The sequence below is a fragment of the Biomphalaria glabrata genome, chromosome 14 (assembly GCF_947242115.1).
Source record: "Biomphalaria glabrata chromosome 14, xgBioGlab47.1, whole genome shotgun sequence".
Classification (NCBI taxonomy): domain Eukaryota; kingdom Metazoa; phylum Mollusca; class Gastropoda; family Planorbidae; genus Biomphalaria; species Biomphalaria glabrata.
In genome coordinates this window covers 531,552-543,965 of record NC_074724.1, presented here as the reverse complement: position 1 = coordinate 543,965, position 12,414 = coordinate 531,552, and the positions used below count along the sequence as shown (strand labels likewise).

The window sequence follows — 12,414 nt, the reverse complement described above, 5'->3', positions numbered from 1 at the left end:
ACAGACAGACAGACAGACAGACAGACAGACAGACAGATAGATAGATAGATAGATAGATAGATAGATAGATAGATAGATAGATAGATAGATAGATAGATAGATAGATAGATAGATAGATAGATAGATAGATAGATAGATAGATAGATAGAAAGATTTGATGTTTCACACACGAGAAAAAAATCGCTAATGTAGGTATCGTTCTTTTAAAATGAGTGGATACATTGACACCAGGATAAATAGTTTTTGAGTCATTCTGGTCTAGCCAGTTTCTCCTTAATCATTAGTACTTAGATTTGTCAGTTCTGATCAGACTTGTGTATCCACTTGTATGACCTCTCTTAGCTTCCGCCAGGACGTGACCCAAACGAATTGAACAAGTCCCTGAGGAATTTTTTTTTCATGAAGTTATTTAACACTACCAAGAATACGTACACTAAAAGTGTGTTCATTATCATCATCATCATCGTCATCATCATCATCGTGATCATTAAACTGCATTTGAGTGAGGGCTTGGGAGGCTCACATCCTCTCTTGCAAAAGCCCTGGACAGAAACCCTGCTGTCTTGCGTAGTGCATACACGTCACCATACAGGTCGAGAATTTTTGGTTTCCCAGACCTGTCCAGGCGGAGATCAGCAAGTCTGGGGCAGTCAAACGGAATATGAGGCACTGTTTCCTCTTCTTCCCCGCAGCGGGGGCAACGTGAATCAAAATTTGGCCATAGCCTTGAGAATTATAAGCCGGCAGCTTCGCATTGACCCGTCCTGCACTGTGTTATTACAGCTTGCTCAGGCCCTGTACAGCCTCCACCATGGGGAAGTGTGGTCAGGCGTGACCTCCGTGACCCTATGTCGAAGGTGTTGGGTCAGGGCGCCTCGTGCGCTCCCAGACTCCACGGGCTTTTTGGGACTTGTCCCAGCACTCGAACCACTTGTGGTAGAATTCAGAAGTAGACAGTGCCGATATTAAAGAGTAAATAATAATTTCGCAACTTAGTCGCACGCAGTACTTTGTTGTACATGCTCGATAGCTGGAGAGTCAAGAGATTTCTAGAATTGTGTCCGAGACAAAAGCTTCTGTAACTCCTTGGTTTAAATCCTTATGTAGAAATTCAAAGACCGCATCGCAAGCCAAGAGATTAGAGACAGGGCTACCGCAGCGATTGGGCTCCATAATGACCTAATAACTATCGTAAAAAAAAAAAACGCAAGCTAAAAATGTATGGCCATATTACAAGATCTTCGTGGCTCGCAAAGACCTTCCATCAGGGAACAGTACCAGGAAAGAGAGGAAGAGGCAGACGGAGAAAGTGATAGGCGTTAACAAATACGTTCTACTACAGAGTCAGTACCAGGAAAAAGAAGAAGAGGCAGACAGAGAAATACGTTCTGCTACAGAGTCGAATTTACGTCAGAGGAGGCGCTCGTAGAATAACTTGGGGGTGGGGGAACATTTACGAGGGCTTGGTGGTTGAGAGTTAAAACGCTTGGCTTTCAAACCGAGGGTGTTGTGGACGGTCGTTGACCCATAGCACTGAAATGCTAGCAGACAACTAAACCGCTGAAGGCGTATTATATCTTTACTAACAAAACTTAAAATAGCTTGAATAACTTCTTTAGTAAAGGCGGTCGGTCATTGTGCTGGCCACATGACACTCTCGTCAACATGTGTTTTGTACAGCTAGACTAGATAGAATCTAGGTAGAAAATAGAGTGTAAATCTAGATCTAGATAGAGATTTCAACAAAGTAGTTACAGAAGCTTTTGACTCGGACACAAAACAGATGAACTATAGCGGCACCTCTCAAACACGGAAATAATGAGTTACCTCAGTAAACAGGTTGTAAAGGGCAATAACCAAGAGAAATGCCTATACATGTTTAGAAATCTACTTCTTTTCCATTTAGGCCTATCTGTTGATATGTTATATATATATATATATATATATATCTGTTTTGTGTGTGTGTGTTTGTGTGTGTGTGTGTGTAAAAGTAAAAAAAAAAATGGAAGCCTCTGTCAGCACTGCATTGAATTCTGTTAATATTTGGCGTTAAAAAATTCTGTCTTGTAATTTGGGTTAATCGAAATTAGAAATTAACTCTCTACATTTTAAACTGGTGTAGTGATTTTGAAATATTTACAAAAAGATACAAGCAAGCAATCTAAGAAAATACTCGGAAAAAAAAGGATAAAGGCATATCTTATCTTATAAAATACAGACGTTATATATACTTTTTAAAAGATGATATATGCGTCATGCAACTAGTCATGCATCTTATTATACCCAATGACCTAAATTCTGCCAAGTCACTGATTTTGCTGGCTAGCTCAGGCAACCCATTCCATGCTCTGATAGCGCTAGGGAAGAAGGAGCACTTGTACACATTTGCCCGAGCATATGGAACGAGGAATGTGCCTTAAATTTATCTTTGCTAGGGCTAATACAATGTATGCAAATGCACATTCAGAGAATGGAAGGGGTTGCCTGAATCAGACAGACACGAAAACCAAGGACTTATCAGAGTCTCTTATTATTAAAACGGACAAGTATAGGGCGTACTGGCACATGGATACCCGTACGGATGTAGGGCGTGGCTAATTATCTTTCGTTAAGCGGGAACGTATGTTAATGTGTAGGCCTACAGTCTCCTACAGTCATTCTAGATTCTAGATCTAGATCTTACTATAAAAGTCAAAAGCGTTCGTACCCTTGTTCAGACCAGAAGCCCCTTTAAAAAGCATAAGGCAAGTAAGGCTTAAAATGAACACATTTTCGTAATTGATCCAGCTATTATAGACTATAGTCACTATAGAATATAGTCTGGATCTAGATCTAGAGATTATGTGTTTTGTTTTAGCATTGCCAATCAGAAATACAGAAGCATGTTCAGCTTAAAGATCTAGATCTATAGTCTATGAGTTATTATACTACTTACACTTTTAGGGAAATCCAAGATTCCAGTCCAATGAATGTATGAAATAATAATCCAGTGTAAGTGAATCCAATTATAATCCAATATTAATCCAGTTTTTAGGAAGAATTGAGAGTCAGTTGAAAACAAAATCTCGAGTTTATAAATTATAAACTGAAGTGACTTAAGTTCTAGTTATAGCCTAGATGTATACGTTTACTTTCATTTCAGCCTCTAAAAGAAAACACATTTTCAATTTAGCGTCCTATTAGATCTAGAACAAGAAAAACACATTTTGAGTAAAATTATTTTTCAAAGGAAAAAACTAGAATCTAGATCTAAAAGATCTGCGTTCTATATATTTTTTTAAAAATATTTTCTATATCGGCTAGAATATATCTAGATCTATAATAATCTATAATATATATTTTCTATAATCTGGGTATTATGAGATATTTTTTTTTAAATTTTTGGTCATTTTTATAACAATCAAAACAATATAATTCAGGGTCTGGAATGTTCTTGATCTAGAAATAATTCTATAATCTATGGATTATGGATTTTTTTTTTAAATAAAATAATTGCTACAGTAGGCCTATACAAATCTAGATCTCGAAAGTAAAAGTAGGCTTACATATGATATATTGTGTATAGGCCTACTTCTATATCATGCCTTTTTAAAATTCTTAACAAAAACTATGCCAATAGACTATTCGACTGTCTTTTCTATCTAATTTATCTCTAGACGGCATAGATGTTTAAAATTCTACATTTATATGGCCTACCAAATCTTATCTTATATAATACTTTACTACTATTTATAACTATAGAGTATAGTTACTATAGTAAGGACTGTAAGGCTAGGCCTTACTCACACTTACTGTAAATATAGGCCTATATTTTTTATAGGCCTATCATATAAGATAAGAAGATAAGATAAACTAGATCTAGATCGATATTAGAACTATTTAGTCTAAGTATCTACACAATGTACATAACACATTTCATACAAATCACTTATTAATGAAATTTGAAAGTCACACAACTGAACCGTAAACTCAGACTCGACATTCATAGACGAGGCCTACACATAAGTTATAAGCGTTGGAAAAAAAAAAAAGTATGTGCATGGGGGAATGGCCGGGGGGGGGGGGGAGGTAGCCGAACCGTTGAAAGGATTCGGAAAGGGGAGGAGCTACGGGGAAACGCGGGGAAAGACAACTCGCATGTGTGTTGTCTAAGTGTGTTGTTTGGAGACAAATCTCCCTAGGGCCAATCTAGTGGGACATAAGTGGGCTTGCGTGTTAGTCATGCCCCCCCCCCTCCATTGACCTAGTTAGCGTCACGCTAAAGTGTTTACTTTTATTATTAGCGGTTTCTGTCGCGCTGCGAAAAAAGTCAGGAGCACTTTTATTTGACCGAAAATAAAAGCGTTTTGATATTGTGGTCAAATCTTAATGGGGAAGTTAATCTATAATAAGAAACGTACTTAAGTAAACTATTTAGTTGTTTTCTAATATAGTGGATTTACATAGATTTAAAACTAGACTTTATCATACACCCTGTAATTAATTGTCTAAACAAGTCAATTCAACTTTTTTTTCGGTTGGAAAGGGGGTGGACACATTGATCATGACAAAAACATCAAGAAAAACATGAAAAGTACTTATAAAAAGTGTAAATGTATCAATTAGTTTGTATCAGTCATGTAATTTAATGTGTAATAGATCTAGACTAACAATTTAAATGTGCGATTAGAAATATTATTAAGACTAAGGCTGCTTTATTGATCCTTACGAAATTTGTTGTGATTGCAAGGACTCTTTTCTCATGTACAGACAACACAACAGAAACATACACATAAATAGAACAGACACAACATAAAAAGTTCATTCAGCGACTACACACAGGCATCTTGGTCCTTTTCATGCTTCCTGATCAAAGGGTGGCGTTGATAAAGTCTGACCGAGTAAGGTACTTTTTTTTTTGTACCGCTCTGTTCTTGTCTTGATTGACAGCAGTCGCCCACTTCGCGACGACTTGACGTAGTTATGACGGAGCGGGTGGCTGTTGTCTTCCCAGATTTTTGCGTTTTTTCTTAGACATTTCTGTTCAAAAAAATTTTGTTAAACGCATCATACATTTATAGCTTTCTCAATGCGTTATGATCCTGTCACTTGTCAGACGTTGTTTGGACCAGCTTAAATTAAAAAAAAAAAGGTGGGGAGGGGGATAGAACGGGGAATCTGTGTGAATGTTAGCGTGATCGCTTTTCAAATACATTTTTAAAACTGTACGACTTAAAATATCGAACTCAAGTGCAGGACTCAAGCCTCCCCAAGGGGACTAATTCAACGTATACCATCATATCTATCAAGCACGATTCCTTCACCTTTGTTCGATGCCAAACAAAATAATTAATTAGTTAATTAAATAATTTGTTTCTTTTTTTTTTTTTTTATTGCTTATTGTTTTAGAAATAACCGTGCAAAATTTCAATTTGATCTGAAATTGGGTGTGGGGGAAGTAATGTGTACAGTACAAACTTTTTAGCAGATGGACAAAGTGAGTTGAAATAGGCCTAAGCTTTGTAAAAAGCCATGCCTAATCTATAACTCTCGTAACCATATCAAAAGTCTCAATGAAACCAGGGTTTGCCTCGTTTATATTTCTAATGTTAGCACAGCGCCTTAACTAAAGCCTACATTGCGTTTGTTAACAGAGTTCTACAAATTAAATTAAATCATTATTATTATTATAAAAGAACGAGTATTCATTCTCTGCCGAAGCCAGGGTCGAGTTTCGTTAAAGGGAAACAAAATTCATCGTAGTCCCTTTATCAGTTTCCACCAAGGAATTTTCTGGTGATGTGGCAGGTCTGCAGAAGTACCGCCCTCTGACAGGCAACGAGAATCTTCCTAGGAATGCCAAGGGCCTTGAAGGTATCTGTGAGGTCAGTTATTGTTATTATTATTATTATTATGCACTAAGGGCCGAAGTTTCGAGAAGGCTAGATTAAAGAGAGAGCGCCGCGTTACATGCTGGATTAGGCCCGAGGGCAGTAGCTTGTGACATCCTTTAGTAGAGTGTATATTAATGACAAGGTTTTAAGTACAGGCGGTTCCTATCATCTTCCTGGTGTCAAGCTGACACTCAGTCACAGTCAAGATCTAGTTTCCAAAATGGTCTGTCACTGAAGGGCGTTTTAACTTTCAGGCGAAACGTTTAACTTTTGTAATGACCTCATTTTTACAAAGTTTATATCAACTCACTCTGTCTGTCTGTCTGTCTGTCTGGTAAAAAGTGTGAACACGTTATTTCTCCCACGTACATTCTCGGATCAAGCTGAAACTTCGCACAATTATTCATGGACACAGACAAGACCTGAATCAATAAAAGAAATTAACCAATTCGAAAATTAATTACTGGAGTTCATTATTTTGTTTGATAGCAACAAGGGAAACAAATCCTTCAGTATTCACAGATATAGCTAAATGTGTTGGGTTTAGTCCCCTTAAATAATTGTTAACGCTATTTCACCAATTCTCCGATCAAGTTGAATACTTTAAACAATTATTTAATTTACCTAGCAAATCATGAGTCAAACAAAAAACAAAAAAAAACGCCATCAGTGAATTAATTATTAGTAATCAATATATATTTTGTTTGATACTGAATAAGGGAAATAACTTGTGCCTTATTGGTAGATATAGTTTTAAGGAAGGAGTTCTTCCCCTGAGATAAGCTTTTTTTTTAAAAAAAAAAGGATTTTGTTATATTTTGCTTGTTTGTTTAACCCTTAAAGTGCTGAGCTGTTTTACAATGAGCTCATACAAAATGGAATTACAATTCTGATGTTTAGACAGCACGCGTTTTAAGGGTTAAGTGTAGCCCTTGCATACTCTCGTTGCCTAGTAATATTCAGCATGTCGCAAGAAAGGATCAATCTAATATTTACTAGGTCTAGTTATTAGCTATTCTCGTAATTTCCATCCCGATACACCACGCGCACACACACACGCACACACAAATAGTTCTATAGAGCTAGAAATTGAACCCTAGTTAACCGGATGTAAAATATTTTTTTTAAAAAGGATGGGGAACCGGAGGAAAAAAAATGTAAATGTCTACTCTGTCCTTCTTGATTAATCTTGTCATGTTAGACGCTTAGATAATAGTATAACAAATAATTAGGTTTATGCATATTTGTGTTACCCTTTTCAACCCATATATGTCTCACACTAATATAATTAAATTAGACCTCAATACAAGTGTCACACGGCAAAGATAAACTCTTTTTCTCCTAATCGACGATACCATCATTGATTTTGACCTCATTAAATGAAATTAATGTTTAATTTTTTTTAACTTGACTTTGAATTATATAAAAAGAGCATTCCCCTTTAATTCTATACCAAATACAACATTTTCTGATAACAAACAACAAAGCTATTGAAGCCCAATCATAACAGGGGTAGTGAAATAGTAATGAGCAAATGAAGAATTCCTTCAAAACGTGGACAAATAATTACGGAGAGAAAGAGTTAATATATTACACACGATAACTACTTTTTAAAGCGGATGGCGACAATATCACATTTATTTTTTGTCTAGATCCGCCTGTAATATTACCATCCTATCTCCACCATCTTCTCTTTATTATAGATCTTAATGTGGGCGCGTATGTGTGTGTGTGTACTCTTGCGTCACGTTTTTTTTCCTGGTTAAAAAAAATAAATAACAAGAGAGAGCACTCTTATTGCAGACACATGCGGGATTTCCCAAACGATGTTTATTTTTAGATCATTACTACTGTAAATCTTTTTTAGCGTGTAGTCAAATTCATTTAATTTCTGATGAATTTAATTCTTTGTAACTGGTTAGTTCCGCCTTGAGTGTCAATCATTGCGGGGAAAAAATGCGTTGCTTGCATTTCAAAAAATGTAATTGAAATTAAATATATCCGGAGGAATTTTTTTTTTTTGTCTATTGTGTAAGAACATTCTTATCCCAGAGAGTGAGAAAAGTACGAAATATAAAACAGGACAAGAACTTGACCTCAGAGAGGGCTTAATGAGGAGGGAGAGAGACAGAGAGAGAGAGAGAGAAAGAGCCCAGGGGAGCAATAAAGAAAGATAAAGTCTATATATACAGATAGATAGATAGATAGATAGATAGATAGATAGATAGATAGATAGATAGATAGATAGATAGATAGATAGATAGATAGATAGATAGATAGATGGATGGATGGATGGATGGATGGATGGATGGATGGATGGATGGATGGATGGATGGACGGACGGACGGACGGACGGACGGACGGACGGACTGACGGACGGACGGACGGACAGACAGACAGACAGACAGACAGACAGACTGATAGATAGATAGATAGATAGATAGATAGATAGATAGATAGATAGATAGATAGATAGATAGATGGATGGATGGATGGATGGATGGATGGATGGATGGACGGACGGACGGACGGACGGACGGACTGACGGACGGACGGACGGACAGACAGACAGACAGACTGATAGATAGATAGATAGATAGATAGATAGATAGATAGATAGATAGATAGATAGATAGATAGAGCTATTGGAGACTAGCTTATACAGAGCAAGAGACAGAAAGCTCAGAGAATGAGAGAGCTGTGCTCTTTACGACATCCTCTTGGTTTGCTTGTCCTTGCCTTCGTGTTGTGTTCTTGGGCTGAGAGCCTTGACAATGTTTCGTAACTCTTTTGACTACTTTCGGTTGACTATCCAATTCGGCTGTCCACAACACTTTAAAGGTCAAGATCTAGTTGGGGGGGGGGGGGAGTATGTCGTCTGCACGTGAAGTTTTCTTTTTTTTTTTGCTTAATAGTTGTGTTTTTAGGTATAGGAGTTAGTTTGCATTGGGTGTGTTTTGTTGTCAAGAATAGTGTGGGTGTTAGCAGGGGCGTCACTAGGGTGGGTGTCATCCGGTGCGGACCGCACACCCCGCACACCCTAGTGACGCCACTGGGTGTTACGTCACGCTTAGAATAGCGTTCGAATATTAAAGGGGCGTGGTGGCCGAGGGATAAAACATTTGGCTTCAGAACCGAAGGGTCTCGGGCTGCAATGACGATGGTAGACTGGGCTTTTGAATTACGAAATTGTTAGTACTCTCCTAACAGTCCATCAAGCTGGGGGCATACAAAGGAGTAATTATTATTTATAGTTGTAACGGAATATTATATTAAAATGTTAAATGTTAGACCCTACATTAAAAAGTAGAAATGTTTATTTCAAGACCATAACAAAAACGGTGATCCCAATATATTATATATATATATATATTTATATTTTAAAATAGGTAGTTGAACAATTGAATGTCAGTCACCAAATTGAATTAGTCATAAGGTTAATCAGACTGTTCTTTCCTTAGTTAAGGAAATAATTGAGATGATTCAAATGTTTACCTCACTGGAGATTTTCACGATCAACTAACCAATGTCAAGGACGCGATGTCAACGACGCGAAGTTAAACTTTACAGTTGCCAGCTAAAGAATAAAAGAATGGATCTCCAATGGACATCATTCACCAATCGTAAACAAACAGCATTTAGCCACGTGATTCTCTATCTCTTCTATACAAATTACGTTATACACAATGGCTATCACGTGACAGTTTGTTTTTCCCGTTGTTTTATCAATATTATCACGTGGCTAAGTGTTGTTTGTTTACGATTGGTGAATGAGGTCCATTGTAAGTGTATCTAAATGATTTGTAGTAGAAGATATTTGTATCAAATCTCCATTTTTTTTTATCGCTAGTTATTATAACTGCCCATTAAAAAAAAAATTATTTCATAAAGAGAAATTGTTTCGTGAGAAAAACAAACAAACTTAAGAGCTTAGAGAATTTGATCCTGCAGGGCTATTCAGCGCACGCTAATTATCATATACATTTTTTAAAAAATATATCTTATCAACATGTCATTAGGCCTATTTCATACATCGGATACTGCTAAAAGCTAGCTAGCTATAATTATTTCCGCCATGTATTAAAATCTCCGATATCCTAACGCGACCCTTACCCTAAAGGCGTACACTCAATACAATGGACCTCATTCACCAATCGTAAATAAACACATTTAGCCACGTCATAATATTGATAAAACAATGAAAAATACGTATCACGTGACAGCCACTATGGATTACATAATTTGTATAGAAGGATGGCTGCCTGGTCGTGCGGTTTGCGCGCTGGACTGTCGTTCAGATGTATCGATGGTCCAGGGTTTTAACCCTGCCCGCTCCCATCCCCCGTCGTCCTGCGGTAGGTTTGGACTAGGAATTAATTATCTTCAACTCTGAAGGAACATCCGAAAAATGTTAAACATTTTACAAACATATATAGAATCACGTGACAAAATATTGTTTATTTACGATTGGTGAATGAGGTCCATTAGACGAATGTTGATATAAACGTGATAGCATTTCCGCCTGTTTAGCTGCTAGACTATAAAAAGCGTTTTCTTTGTAGATCAGCGGTTCTCAGCCTTTAATGCTCGGCGACCCCTTTTTACAATCCCCCACTCTGCCGCGACCGCCCCCCCTTCCCGCAAATACACACAGCAATAGATGAATAGACAAAAACAATCCATTTTTTCGATGGTCTTTGGCGATGCCTGGCAAATCGTCAATCGACTCCCAAGGGGGTCGCGACCCACAGGTTGAGAACCCCTGTTGTAGATCATCAAATTAATGTTCTGTCGAGCCTTCAACCGAGACCATCGTTGTAGTAAGACTGAACACTGACTTGTCAAAGAGCTATTGGACTGACCACAGCTTGCCACGTCACAGGTCAAAGTTCAAGCTTGCTATGACGATTAGTCTCTCTTCACGTTAGGAACCGAGTTCCAGTGGCTAGGAATTACGGATTAGTTCTTCGCCGACTCCTCTTTCTGAAGAGTTCTCAACAGGAAGCTGATATAATCACTATCGTTTTAGGGCCCCGCTTCTTTGATTTCTCGCCCAGTACCCATAGGAAAATGAGGCCAGAGCTTTCTGACTTCGTGCAACGTGATCAGAACTGCGGCAGACCGCGGGAGGCTTTCCTCCCCGCATAAGGTTATTTATTACCTCTTCAGAATCGTTTCCACCAACGGCCACCACGGTGGGACGGGAACGCGGGAAACCCTAGCGCCTCCACCTGCTACAACTTTATGCAGACAACCACGGCCCACCCCTTCCTTTGCCTGCTCTATGTCCGTTGCGCCACAGCTGCATTCACGAGCAGCTCGCGTCTTCCTGTTGCCACCAAGGCGTGACCAACGTAACGTCCTTGACCCACACTTCTCGGTCTGGCTGATTTGGAGCCACATTTCCATTGCCGCGTTTTTTTTGATTACATGGGTCAGTAGCAAAAACAAACATGCTCAGTCGTTTGTGACCGATGTTTCTTTGAAGTCTAGAACTACTAAAGGCTAAAAAGGAATTAAATTTTGACTATCTTGCATATGGACAGAACTATACATGTTAACAGATATCTTTCGTATTAGTATTAATACCGGTACTCTTTCTTTTCTAGTGCTATTAGAGTATGGTTTTGTTTTGTAAAATGTTTCGGATGTTCCTTCAGAGTTGAAGATAATTACTTCCAAGTCCAAACCTCCCGCAGGACGACGGGGGATGGGAGCGGGCAGGGTTTGAGCCCGGAGCCACCGATAAGTCTAGCGCACAAACCGCACGACCAGGCAGGCATCCGGCTGGGTTGCCTGAATCAGCCAGGAAAACCAACGACTTGGCAGAGTTTAAGTCATTGATTAACATTAACAACTAAATTGACCTAAGGACACTTGTAGGACATAATTATATTCTATTTTTTAAGCCACTTCTGTATTTTATATAGGTTATAAGATACAATACATATATACACTAGAGAGAAATCATGTCCAAAAAATGCAACGATGTTCAATTGACCTAACTAAATGAGCCCTAAAAAATGTACTTGTCAAGCTTTAGGCAAGTTCCAGGGAATAAACCATTGTTAAAGATCTGGTACTTTATCCGACAATCTCCTATGTAGGAATAGGATTAAACAGTGGACATAAAGGAGCCTTATTACTCATTTAGACGAAACCATAAAACAAAATTTTCGTTTAAAATACTCAACCGTTTTCGCCGAAAATTTTAACTAGGTCAACATGTCAATATTCATGCATCATCGGCGCTTATTCATCCTCCAACATTTAGAGAGAGAATGTATCCCCCCCCCCCAACACCCCTTCAGACTAGTTTTTGGTATGTAAATGTTAAAAATAAATAAGAGAAACTTAATACGCGTATAGATAACTTATAGTTTACCTTACCTCAAAGTACAATTACTTCCCTTTGTGGTGACCATCTTTTCCTGGAATGTTTCGTTAATTGTATTGCACCTTAATTGTCCTTTTTTTTTTGTTGTTTTGGCGTTTTGGGAATTGTTTCGGTAATTAGCTTCCTAGTCTATTTTTAAACATC

At 38.0% G+C, this 12,414-nt stretch overlaps 1 protein-coding gene across 3 annotated transcripts in view; it reads right to left on the bottom strand.

Moving 5' to 3' along the window:
- The window catches only part of LOC106051211 (ras-related protein ced-10-like), an 83,199-nt gene that overhangs the window by 42,127 nt on the left and 28,658 nt on the right, over positions 1 to 12,414 (bottom strand). The window contains exon 1 of one of the 3 annotated variants that reach the window (XM_056009544.1): positions 12,264 to 12,373. The exons of 1 other annotated variant lie outside the window; for it this stretch is intronic. The gene's annotated coding sequence lies outside the window, so the exon portion shown is untranslated. Of the gene's footprint in view, positions 1 to 2,935; positions 3,163 to 12,263; positions 12,374 to 12,414 lie in introns of those variants that run through there. One more of the 3 variants, XM_056009543.1, reaches the window with a different exon arrangement.